Source organism: Trichosurus vulpecula, chromosome 3 (genome assembly GCF_011100635.1).
Source record: "Trichosurus vulpecula isolate mTriVul1 chromosome 3, mTriVul1.pri, whole genome shotgun sequence".
NCBI lineage: Eukaryota > Metazoa > Chordata > Mammalia > Diprotodontia > Phalangeridae > Trichosurus > Trichosurus vulpecula.
This window is the reverse complement of record NC_050575.1, coordinates 234528368-234541334: the sequence shown is the minus strand read 5'-3', so window position 1 is coordinate 234541334 and position 12967 is coordinate 234528368.

Below are 12967 nucleotides of genomic sequence, written 5' to 3'. Positions count from 1 at the left end.
CTCTTTAAGAATGAAGGACAACAACCAACCAATAAAAAAGGCAGGAAAAAAATGTGGATGCGTTACAAAATTTTGTTCTGACATTTAGTTTGGTAAAGTAATTCAATTTCTGTTATCATATTTGCATTTCTACTCCAATATTACTTGATGCTTATTTAAAGGATCTTTTTACACAGTTCCATCAAGTGAAAATCGTAGAGTCATGGAACGTCAGAATGTCAACCAGGCCAATCCCTCCATTTTACAAATGAGAAAACTGAGGCCCCGAAAGAAGAAATTTGCCTCTGGTCCCATAATGAGTTGCCCTGTCTTTCTTTTTAAATTAGCACTGAGTACAGTACCTCACATATAATAAGTTTTTAATGAATAAATGTTTGTTTTCTGGTGGCAGAACCAGGGCTGTGACCAAGGATTTCACACTCCTATATCAATGTTCTTTGTACATCCACCTCCACTTTTCTTTACCTGAGCAAACTGGGGCCCAAAGATTAGAAATTACTTTCCCTGAACACACATTTAATAAAGGAAAGAACCAGAAAGAAAACTAGGACAACTAATTGACAGTATAGATCCCTTTTCCTTGTAAGTATTTTTCAATTTAATAACTTCGTGGCATTGTTCAAGTCACTTCCTTTCTCTCAGCCTCCATTTCTTCATCTATAAAATGAAGGCGTTTTATTAAATAATCTCTTAAGATTCTTTCACAAGTTTGCATCACAAGTTCCATGTTTTAAGGTCTCTTCTAGTTCTAATAATTGATGTTCTTGGTTCTAAGATCTCTTAGAGCTATGTAAGTCAATCAATAAACATCTATTAAGTTCCTACTATGTGCCAGGATCTGTCCTAGGTACTGGGGACATAAAGACAAAAATGAAATCATTTGTTTCATAAAGCAGCTTATATTCTATCAAAGTAAACATAGGTAGATGAGAAAGACAGAGAGAGAGAGAGAGAGAGAGAGAGAGAGAGAGAGAGAGAGATGTGTGTGTATGTAGTTCGACCTAAATATAAATCATATTTGTCCAAAATACACATACACACATACATACATATACATACACACATATCCTCCAAAACTAATGCTTTCCTTCCAGTCACTCAGATTTGCAATTTTATATGTGTGTATGCATGTGTGTATGTATGTATGTATGTATGTATGTTCATGTGTGTATATTGTTGGACAGCATTTTTACATATGTATGTATGTAATAAAGAAGTGCTATATCTGCTTTAAAGGTACATCAAATGAAATAATATAAAAATCTGGCCAAGGCACTGAAGGTTATTATGTTCAACACTTTCACTTTTGCAAATGAGGAGATAATGGCAAGAAAAAGGGACATAAAAAGGAATAAAGATAAGAGGACTCGAATTGTAATTTCATTGTTACATACAACTCTGAGATAGCATACCTTTCTACCAATGCAGATTGGTACCTTCTCAATAACTTAGGGAATGTCTCTCTCTCTCTCTGTCTCTGTCTCTCTCTCTCTGTATTATATATATATATATATATATATATATATATATATATATATATATATATATATATATATGTACATATATGGAACTATTTAATGCATGTATCACTTCTAAAATATATATGTGACAATACATATAAGTAATACATATGCTTGTTGTATATAATATAAATGTTTGGTTATATATGTGTGTGTGTACATACATATAAACACACATATATGTATATATACATGTTTATATCTCTATCTATCTGTATTTGGACAGCATTTTAATTTTCTTTTCATAAGCCAATTTTAATGTCATATTCAACTCATGTAACATAAATTCAAGACAAACAATACTACTTGTTATTTTTAGATCTCATTCCCATCTGATATATGGAGGAAATGGGCTTCAGATAAGATGAGTGATTTATTCAAGGTAATAGCTATAAGTGTCAAGACTGAGGACTCAAACCTAGATATTTTTTATTTTAAATGAGTAACCCCAAGCCTATATGTTGGAACATAGCATATACTCCTTACCCAAATGTGACTGGGGTATAGTCTGAGTGCTCTGGATTCCATTTGGATTGGGTCTGCTGATCTCTAGTATCTTGTTTCAAGAAGGGAAGGTCTAGAATATAATCCATACTTATTAGATCATTTACCTTCCACCTCTATGTAAAATCTCATTTGAAGATATGCAAAGCTTCTCTTCTGTTCACCACCCAAAGCTCTATCCTTGTATTCAGTTGAGGAAACTTTAGATCTCAACCTTTCTTATACCACCATCTCTTATACCACCCTAGCATACATCTTTCATAATAAATAGATTTTTATTTTATGCATACAAACACATGCACACATAGCACACATATGTGTATATAGTTAAGTATTAGGTTGTTTTGGACTTTGAGTAAGGAAGACTTGACTCCAAATCCTGCCTCATTTACTTTAAGGGAAGGCCATTTAATCCCTCTTAATTTTCACTTCCTCATGTGTAAAATGAGGGTAAAATAGCAAGTATATCACAGGATTATTGTGAAATTTAAATTAAATAATATACATATGGTTAATTATATTAGATAATTAATTAATATACACATAATGAACATACAAGATTTTTTCTAAAACATTAAATATGAAGAGTAAGCTAGTATTTTTATTTTCATAATCATCACAATCATTGTATATGTGTATATACAAAATGTGCATCTATATACATATATACATTTCAAAGAGAAGATGTTGTTTTTGGATTCAAGATCATTCTATATTTGGACCTTGGTAACCAGAAGCATCTTGGTATAATGGAAACATTGTGGGATATGGAGTTAGGAGAAATCTGGACTCATATCTTGGCCCTTCCTCAATAACTTTGTGAATCTATGCATGTGTCTCAATCTGCCCACGCCTCAGGTTCCTCATCTATAAAATAATAATAATACTTATATTACATCCCTCATGAGACTGTTATGAAAAGAGTGCTTTTTAATCTTTAAAATATCACATAAAATGAGTTATTATTTGTTCATTCATAAAATTTCCATACTGAAAGGGCCTTCAGTGAGTTCTTTAGTACACAGATCTTTAATGCAGACCAAGTCCTGTTTTTCAGCTGAAAAGGACAGTCTACAATCTACATTGATGCTGACATCTTGGAGAGGCCACTGTCATTTGGAGAAAGGCAGCACAGTTGGAGCAGCCAGCCCACCTGAATCTGGTGTTTGCCTTTTCTTGTCTGATGAAAGATTCACATGTGATACATAGCAATGTTGTTCAGGCTCAAAAGGAAAAAAAATATTGTTGGCCTTACATGACACAGACTTTTGGCCAAAAATATTTTAATAATACTAAGCTGTAGGGCCTAGGCTATCTATGGATTCTTTGTCTTCAGGTGCTCTGATTTCCTTGCAAACACCCCACTAGGCTTTCTCCAGGTAACTATTTCATTTGCGTCTGATCTCCTTATATGGACTGAGGGATTTTAGCCAAATAGTTTTCCTCCTTTCTTATGGACTTTTAAAGTTGGAAAGGATATTAGAGATGGGATAAGTCAGGGGATCTTAACCTGAGGTCTGTGAACTGATTTGTTTCCCCTCAAAAAAATCAGATAACTGTATTTCAATATACCTGATATCCTTTATATGTGTTTTATTTTACTCATTTAAAAAAGATTACTCTTAAGAAGAGGTTCATAGAATGCATTATACTGCTAAAGGAGTGCACGCTGTCAAAAAAAAAAGTTAAGAAATCCTGCTGTGGTTCAATAGCATCATCATATATTGAGAAAGAGAAGTCAAGAGACCTGCCCTAAATAACAATGAGTTTGTGACATAGCCAAACCAGAACTAAGGAGTCTTGATACCTGCTGCTTCAGAACTCTTTCCAACATTCTGCTACATTTCTCTAGGTTATGTTCTTGTTGTAATTGTTCAGTCCTTCAGTTACGTCCAGCTCTTCACGACCTACACTGTGGCCTATATTGCCCATGGAGTTGTGCTGGTGAAGATATTGGAGTGGTTCGCCATTTCCTTCTCCAGTTGATTAAGGCAAACGGAGGTTAAGTGACTTATGCAGGGTCAAACACCTAGTGTCTGAGGCTGGATTTGGACTCAGGTCCTCCTGACTCCACACCCAGCACTCTATCCACACAGCCGCCTAGCTTTAAATGCCTATGATTTTATTGGTGAGTATACTTTCATCAGCATGGCAGTGTGTAGCCTCCCCACATTTAGCAGGTAACCATTATGAGGCCCTGTGTACAAAGTAGTCTTCAACAATTGATCAGCCAACCCTCTGGGACTAAGTCTCTCCACGTTTACCCAGGCTGGTCTTCGGACAAAAGGCAGATAGTCTGACACTGTGTGCCTAGTCAAAGCCTTTCCAGTTTGTGGTACTCTACTGAAACAGCCTTCAGGAATTCAGGCTCACCTCTAGGCCCCAGAGAGGAAGCAGAACATGCCTTTATTATAGATTATTACATTAACAATACGGATGGACCTTTATGAAATAGTTCCTTATAAGATACGAAATTCTTTTATTATCTTTGCCTCTGCTTGGCATCTTTAGCCTGATGTACTGCCTACTTACCGCTGTCATTTATCTTTTCCTTTTACCTTGTCACCTACTCAATTCCACTGGAGGCATTTCTAACATCTCTCTCTAATAATCTCTGCTAACAATCCAGAACACTATTAGCATAATAAGCATTTCCCATCTGTACCAGGGAGACTCCTCCTCATCAGTCTGGAAACTAACTACTGTACATAAAAATAGCTGGAAATCATTAGAATTGAAGAGAGCACTTCACTCTAAAGCAAGCTGACTTCTCCAAGAAATGTCCTTTTACTTTTACAATCCATTACACAAAATTGATAGTTCAGAAACAATAATTATTGTGCAAAGTACAAAATGTGTCTCTTAAGAAAACTTCTGAAATGTGATATGGGGAAAAGGGGAGAGATTTGATCTAGTGAAAAGTGCAATGATTAAAAGTCCTGGTTTCAAGCCCCAGCTCTGCTATGAATTAGAATTCTGACCTTGGGTAAGTCCTCTTCCCTTTCTGAGCCTCAACTTTCTATTCCGTAAAATGAAGGGGTTGAAGGCATGCCTGGAGTATGGAATCTTGCAGACCATATCTGAAGCACCACTAGAGTTCTGGGTGCTACATTTTGGGAAGGATATTGAAATGCTGGAGTGTAACTAGGATGGGGAAGGGCCTTCGGTCAAATCATATGAGGCCCAGTTGAAGGCAAAGAAAATGTTTAGCAACCCAGGAAGGGAAAACAAGATGATGGTCTTCAAGAATTTGAAAAGCTGTCACAAGGAAGAGAAATCAATTTTTTTATTTGGGTCTAGATGGAAAAGACAGGAAAAGAAGGGGAAAAGTTGCAGAAGCAAATTTAGACTTGGTATAAGGGTGGAAAAATGCATGATAAAGCTGTCCCAAAGTGGAATGAACTGCTTCACAAAGCAATGGATTCCTTCTTCCTGGAAGTTTTAAGGCAGAGGCCTGAGGGTCACTTGTTGAGTGGAGGGGATTATTTTTTTTTTCATTCTGGTGTGGAGTACCCAGTAAGTGAGGTCCCTCCCATCTCTGAAATCCTGTGATTCAATAACTAGATGATGGACATCTCCCATCAATCTAACTTCATATGGTTCTTATCATGAACTTTGGACCAAAAAACATCTAAGGCCTATAGCTAGGTTGAAGAAGAATAAGTCTATCAAATGTCCTTTTAGAGAAAAAAAATGAAATTCTCATAAATGTCTTTAGAGATGTTTTTTACCTTTCATATTTTATTATTTAAAATTTTAGTTTTCAACATTGATTTCCACAAGATTTCGATTTACAAATTTTCTCCCTATTTATACCCTCCCGCCCACTCCAAGAAGGCATATATTCTGATTGCTCTGTTCCCCAATCAACCCTCTCTTCTGTCACTCCACTCCCTCCCGCCATCTCCTTTCTTCTTACTTTCTTGTAGGGCAGAATAGATTTCTATACCTCATTCCTTATATATCTTATTTCTCAGTTGTGTGCAAAAACAACTTTTTTTGAGCATCTGCTTTTAAAACTTGGAGTTTCAAATTCTCTCCCCTCTTCCCTTCCCACCCACCCTCCCTAAGAAGGCAAGCAATTCAACATAGGCCACACATGTATCAATATGCAAAACACTTCTACAATAATCATGTTGTAAAAGACTAACTATATTTCCCTCCATTCTATCCTGTCCCCCTTTATTCGATTTTTTCCCTTGACCCTGTCCCTTTTCAAAAGTGATTGCTTTTGATTGCCTCCTCCCCCTATTTGCCCTCCTATCTGTCATCACCCCCCCTTTTTATCCACTTCCCCCTACTTTCCTATGGGGTGAGATACCCAATTGACTGTGATGTTATTCCCTCCTCAAGGCAAATCCAATGAGAGCAAGATTCACTCATTCCCCCTCACCTGCCCCCTCTTCTCTTCCAACAGAATTGTTTTTTCTTGCCACTTTTATGTGAGATAATTTACCCCATTCTATCTCTCCCTTTCCCCCTCTTTCAATATATTCCTCTCTCACCCTTTAATTTAATTTTATTTTTTTGATATCATGCCTTCATATTCAATTTACCCTGTGCCCTCTGTCTGTACATATATATATATTCCCTTCAACTACCCTAATACTGAGAAAGGTCTCATAAATTACACACATCATCTTTCCATGTAGGAATGTAAACAAAACAGTTCAACTTTACCAAGTTCTTTATGATTTCTCTTTCTTGTTTACCTTTTCACGCTTCTCTTGATTCTTATATTTGAAAGTCAAATTTTCTATTCAGCTCTGGTATTTTCACTGAGCAAGCTTGAAAGTCCTCTATTTTATTGAAAATCCATATTTTGCCTTGGAGCATGATACTCAGTTTTGCTGGGTAGGTGACTTTTGGTTTTAATCCTAGATCCTTTGACCTCTGGAATATCGTACTCCAAGCCCTTCAATCCCTTAATGTAGAAGCTGCTAGATCTTGTGTTAACCTGACTATGTTTCCACAATACTCAAATTTTCTTTCTGGCTGCTTGTAGTATTTTCTCCTTGACCTGGGAACTCTGAAATTTGGCGACAATACTCCCAGGAGTTTTCTTTTTGGGATCTTTTTCAAGAGTCGATCAGTGAATTCTTTCAATTTCTATTTTACCCTCTGGTTCTAGAATATCAGGGCAGTTCTCCTTGATAATTTCTTGGAAGATGATGTCTAGGCTCTTTTTTTGATCATGACTTTCAGGTAGTCCAATAATTTTTAAATTGACTCTCCTGGATCTATTCTCCAGGTCAGGGGTTTTTTCAATGAGATATTTTACATCGTTTTCCATTTTTTCATTCCTTTGGTTCTGTTTTATAATATCTTGATTTCTCATAAAGTCACTAGTTTCCACTTGCTCCAATCTAATTTTAAGGTGGTATTTTCTTCAGTGATCTTTTGGACCTCCTTTTCCATTTGGCTAATTCTGCCTTCCAAGGCATTCTTTTTCTCATTGGCTTTTTGGAGCTCTTTTGACATTGGGGTTAGTCTGTTCTTTAAGGTGTTCATTTCTTCAGTTTGGGTCTCCTTTAGCAAGTCATTGACTTGTTTTTCATGGTTTTCTTGCATCACTCTCATTTCTCTTCCCCGTTTTTCCTCTACTTCTCTTACTTGCTTTTCCAACTCCTTTTTGAGCTCTTCCATGGCCTGAGACCAATTCATATTTTCCTTGTTGGCTTTTGATGTAGGCTCTTTGACTTTGTTGACTTCTTCTGGCTGTATGACTTGATCTTCTTTGTCACCCAAAAAAGATTCTATAGTCTGAGTCTGAGTCCTTTTGTGCTGCCTATTCATGTTCCCAGTGAACTGCTTGAACTTTGAGCTTTTTGTCAGGGTATGACTGCTTGTAGAGAGTACTTTGTCCCAAGCTTTAGGGACTGCACTGCTGTTTTCAGAGCTACTTCTACTCCACTGTCACCGCAAGCTCTGCCACACCAGCACTTCTCCTTCCCCAAGAACCGCCAACCAGAATTACAATCCAGATCCAAGCAAGGCAAAGCGAGAGAACCTGCCTCTTCTCCAGCAAAACACTCCTTGCACTCCCACTGTGTGAGCCAGGGTCTCTTGGAAGCAGCTGACACTGGAGCTCTGGAAGCAGCTGACACTGGAGCTCTGGAAGCAGCCACAGGAGCTTACTGCTGCTGCCGCTGCCACCACCACACCACCTCTGGCACCCTCATAGCTGTGGCTGGACTGCTCTCACCCCTCTCCAGCAGTTTTCCCACTAACCTGCTCCATGGTCTTTCACATTTGTGGGTTGAGAAGTCTGGTAACCACCACAGCTCAGTGACTCAGGGCCTTCAGGCCTGCTCAGCTTGACTCCTGGTCTGGTTAGTCCTGGTGTGGCCCATGCTAGGCTGCTCTGCTCCCAGCACCATGCGACAGACCTTTCCCAGTGACCATCCAGGCTGTCCTGGACAACCTGCTTTCCTCTGCTATTTTGTGGATTGTGCAGCTCCAAAATTTGTTCAGAGCCATTTTTTACAGGTGTTTGGGGGGATTTGAGAGAGAGCTTAAGCAAGTTCCTGCTTTCCAGCTGCCATATTGGCTCTGCTGCCTAGCGATTTTAAGATTTTTAAAAGGAAAACATGATTCGTTTGAATTCTGGTTCCATTATTTCCTGTGTTACCTTAGATAAGTAAATTAAACTTTCTCAACCCTAATCTTCCCAATAAAAATGTACTGTTTTATATTACTAAGGCTCCTTCTAGCTCTAAATTCTACGATTCCTTTGGTCTCATAAGAATTCAGAGTATCAAAGCTGGAAGAGAAGTCATAAGTCGGGATATACTCACTCACATTATGCATATTCCTGTCCCCAGCACCTAGCACGGTGTCTGCCACATAGAAGACACTGAATATATGTTGTAGTTTGACTGAATGACTGTCATTAATATTCTGTAGACTTTGGGAAGAGAGAGAGACTGTGTCTATTTTATTTGACTATTGTATAATCCTCAATGCCTATAACAATTTTCTACACAAAATATGATTTTAATATCTTTGAAATGAAATGAAGAGAGGTGGGAACAATTTGAATAAAAGTAAAACTTAAAATGGCCCAAAGAAACACTGACCAACTAAATTAGGCTCTACAAAATTCAGATTCTGTGTGCTTCCAAATTAATTAATAGCAACTCTATTTGAGGTAATTAGTACTGGTTCTGTGCCCTGGTTTAATGTGCTCCAAAAGCCACTTAGCCCCATGTTGAAAAACCTCTCTCTAGCTTATCATAGCCCTCTAACTTACTCAATTAGCCACTTTAGTGAAGTGACTAACACTCTCTAGTCCTCAGTATAAATGGACAAGTTAGACCCAAATTCAAATAGGAGCAGAAAAGCAAGCTGGCATTTTAAAAATTACGAGGCTGCTTTAGTAACCCCAAACTTCTATTATGAACAATGGCCTATCTTTTTAACACCAACAGTCTACCTTTGTCGAATGTCTACAATACAAGGAACCTCATTATCTGAATAAGCGAATATGAATATTACACAAAGGGTGAGTGAAAAGGTGAATAAGGAGGGTAACAAGGTAGCAATGTATAACAAATGAGAAGCTCTGAAGAAGAGGAGTAAAGGATTAAGGAATCATTAAAAAATGGTAGGTTGGAAATATGACAAGAATGAGGGATAGACAATCCAGATGTACCATTTATATTTTCACAACATCAGGGAAAAACAAGGAAGGCCTTCAGTACTTTGGATATATCCCATTTGGGGAGTACAACAAGGATGTCACAGAATGAGCAAATAGGAATGGACTCTGATTTTTATCATTAATGGGAACATCCAAATGGATTAGATCACAGACCCAATGAAGTATTTGATACTAATGTATTAGGCCACAATGACAGTACTTACTGTTAGGAAACAATTCTAATACATTACCTCATATGATCTTAACTCCATGAGATAGGCAGTGAAAATATTCCCACTTTATAGGAGATCAAACTAAAGGTCCATGTAATTAAGTGACTTCTATCAAGTCATGAAGCAAAAAGAAAAGACAAAAATATTTTGAAACCTATATCTCTTTACATCCTGTCCAGTTTTTATTTCACCATACCCCATCCCTATATTATCTTATTCCATCCTGACAGCAACCTTCAGAGGGAGTTATGGCCAATGTTATCTTACAAATTAGACAGAACAGTACACTGAATCACAGAATAGGGAGACTATTTGCTTCAGTTCACATAGCTAGTTGGTTATTAGACCTCCAGCCTTATGTTCTTTGAAATAGAAGCCAGGTTTTATTTTTTGTTTTAGTGTTTTTTTTTCATTGAGGGAGAGATGAAATGTGATCACAGGGGCATAAACTAAGGAGGCTTCTGCTCATCAGAAGCTTGATGTGATTACTAATAATGGGCCCCTTCAAACTGTGAACCTGTGGGACATTGTGGTCACAGACGGCCAGTGTTTGTTTCATTAACTTGGAGAAGATAATTGTCATTCACTGGGCCAGTGGAACAGACTGATTTGGCATGAAAACACAGAGAGCAATACTCAGTACCTGGGCTTGATTATGTTTTCCTATTAATTAAAATTGTCTTCATTGAGCCACAAGTGGTACTTTTGTTATCATCCCCTCAGGAAGGTCTGGTGAACTCCTGCTCCATGGCAAGTACTTAAACTGTACTTAAACTTCCCTGCCTGGGATTTTTATCAAGCATCCAGGCTTTGGATGCTCCCCAGCAGCCAAATTAGAAGAGACAAATTCAAGAACTGTTGAGGCTGACAAGCCAGGGGTGGGAAAAATTGAATTTCAGGCAAAGCAAGTACTGAAGCCATAAATAATAAAGACTTTTACTTAAAAACTGAGATTTATTTTAAGTTTCCTGAAAAGGTAATAAAAATGATTTTATACTTGTATCACACGTATAGTCACGTGAACATGTGTGTATGCTTGTATATACAAATATACAAAAAACTACAAATGTGCACTCATACATATATAGGTCCAAACACTTGGACACATGATATTTTATAATCTATTTATAAATGGAAAAGACCTTAAAGATCCTATCATCCAATCCCTTTATTTTAAATAGGAGAAAATTGAGGGCCAGAAATTAAGTGATTTACCCAAGATCACATAAGTACTAAGTGCTAGGGCTGGGCAAGATACTTCAACTCCAAGTGCCCTCAACAACTTGCTAAGCCTGCAAATTTGTCATATTATTAACGACACCACAGAGTTTGACAACACTACTTACTCTTATTATTACTATTGTTTCAACTTCTACTAATTTGAAGAACAAGATAGAAAGAATAACAAAGAAATACCCTTTCAAAGTACCTGGGATGTGGTGGCCAATGTCAAAGTAGGAAATTGCCAGATGAAGTGGCATTTAGGGACTCTGTGTGCTTTAGGACCAATGTGGAAGTCGTGAAGGCCTGGCAAAGAACTCCTAAATGTTGAAGAATCAGGCTTTGGTGTTAGCACTAATTAAATTAGGCCTGTTAAGGTAAGTTCTGGTCATTGCAATAAAACTTCCCAAGGAGCAAATAGCTAAGGTAGTAGAGAGTACCGGCTGGCCCACTTTGAACCATCATGCTGACCAAATGGATAAGGGGTGCTACTTTGAGTTTTAGTACTTTAAGAAGGCTAAATTTACTGGAACTAATTAGAAGTATCACATTTTACCTGGTGGAATGCTTTGGTACCAATAACACTGACCACTAAAGTGGGAAAACTTCAAGTGCGCATGAAATCAACTAAAGTCATAAATCCTTTCATCATGTGTTAATATTATGATCATAACAAATTTGGGGAAAGGTATTACCAGCCAAGGGTTTCACATGCGATTTTGCCCATTTATAACCTAAGGTACACCACAGCAGATAGATTGCAGATAGATGCAGGGAAACATGAGAAATAATATACTCTCTAAGCTCAGGACAAAAAGTGGGTCGTTAGCTGGGATTTTAAGGAAGCCATAGAAGTCAAGAGGCAAAGATAAAAAGGGAGAAGATTACAGATACTGGCAGACAGTCAGTGAAAATGTATAAAGTCAGGAGATGGCAAGTCTTGTGTGAGAAACAGCAAGGAGGTCAGTGCTAGATGGAAGCTCTAAAGAATGAAATTCTCAAGGCATAAAGTGAAATAATTTCAGTGAAGAAGGAAATAATGAGTTGCTTAAAGAACCAGTATAAATGCCCAGGGGACTTATCTACCAAATCATATATTTAAAAAAAAAAGGTATAGATGATAGAAGCAAGAGCAGAAAAAAAATCTTTCATGCTAGCTTGTGAAAAAATATGAAGATCTGGGCTAGACAATACTGTAGCTAGGTTAATTAGAAACTGGTTGAATGACCAGGTCTCCATGCTTAGCAGAGGAGCTATACTTGGTCCTGTGCTATTTAACATGTTTGATTAATGACTTGGACAAAGGTGTAGATGGCATGCAAATCCAATCTGAGCATATTGGATAGTTACCAGGATACAAAAAAAGAGATCTTAAAAGACTAGAGTAGTGGGCCAAGTCCAATATGATAAAATTTAATGAGGATAAATCTCAAGTTTATATCTGAGTTTTAAAAAGTTTTCATAAGTATAGAATGAATGAACAAGTATTGACTAGATATCTACCATGTACCAGACATTATGCTAGGTATTGGGGCACAGACATACATACACATACACACATACACACACACACACGCACGTACACACACACACACATATATACTTATACATGCATATATATTTATATGATTCCACATGTGTATATATGTATATGTTGTGCATATGCATGTATAACATCTGTGTACACACATATATATGTATACATATGTATAATATATACACAGAACCCATGTATTAACAAGATAGTCCCTGCACTAAATGAGCTTAGATTTTAATAGAGGAGCACAACACATAAAGGGGAGTGGTGACCAGAGAAGGAAGTTTAATTTGGCTAATCAGATATTGCA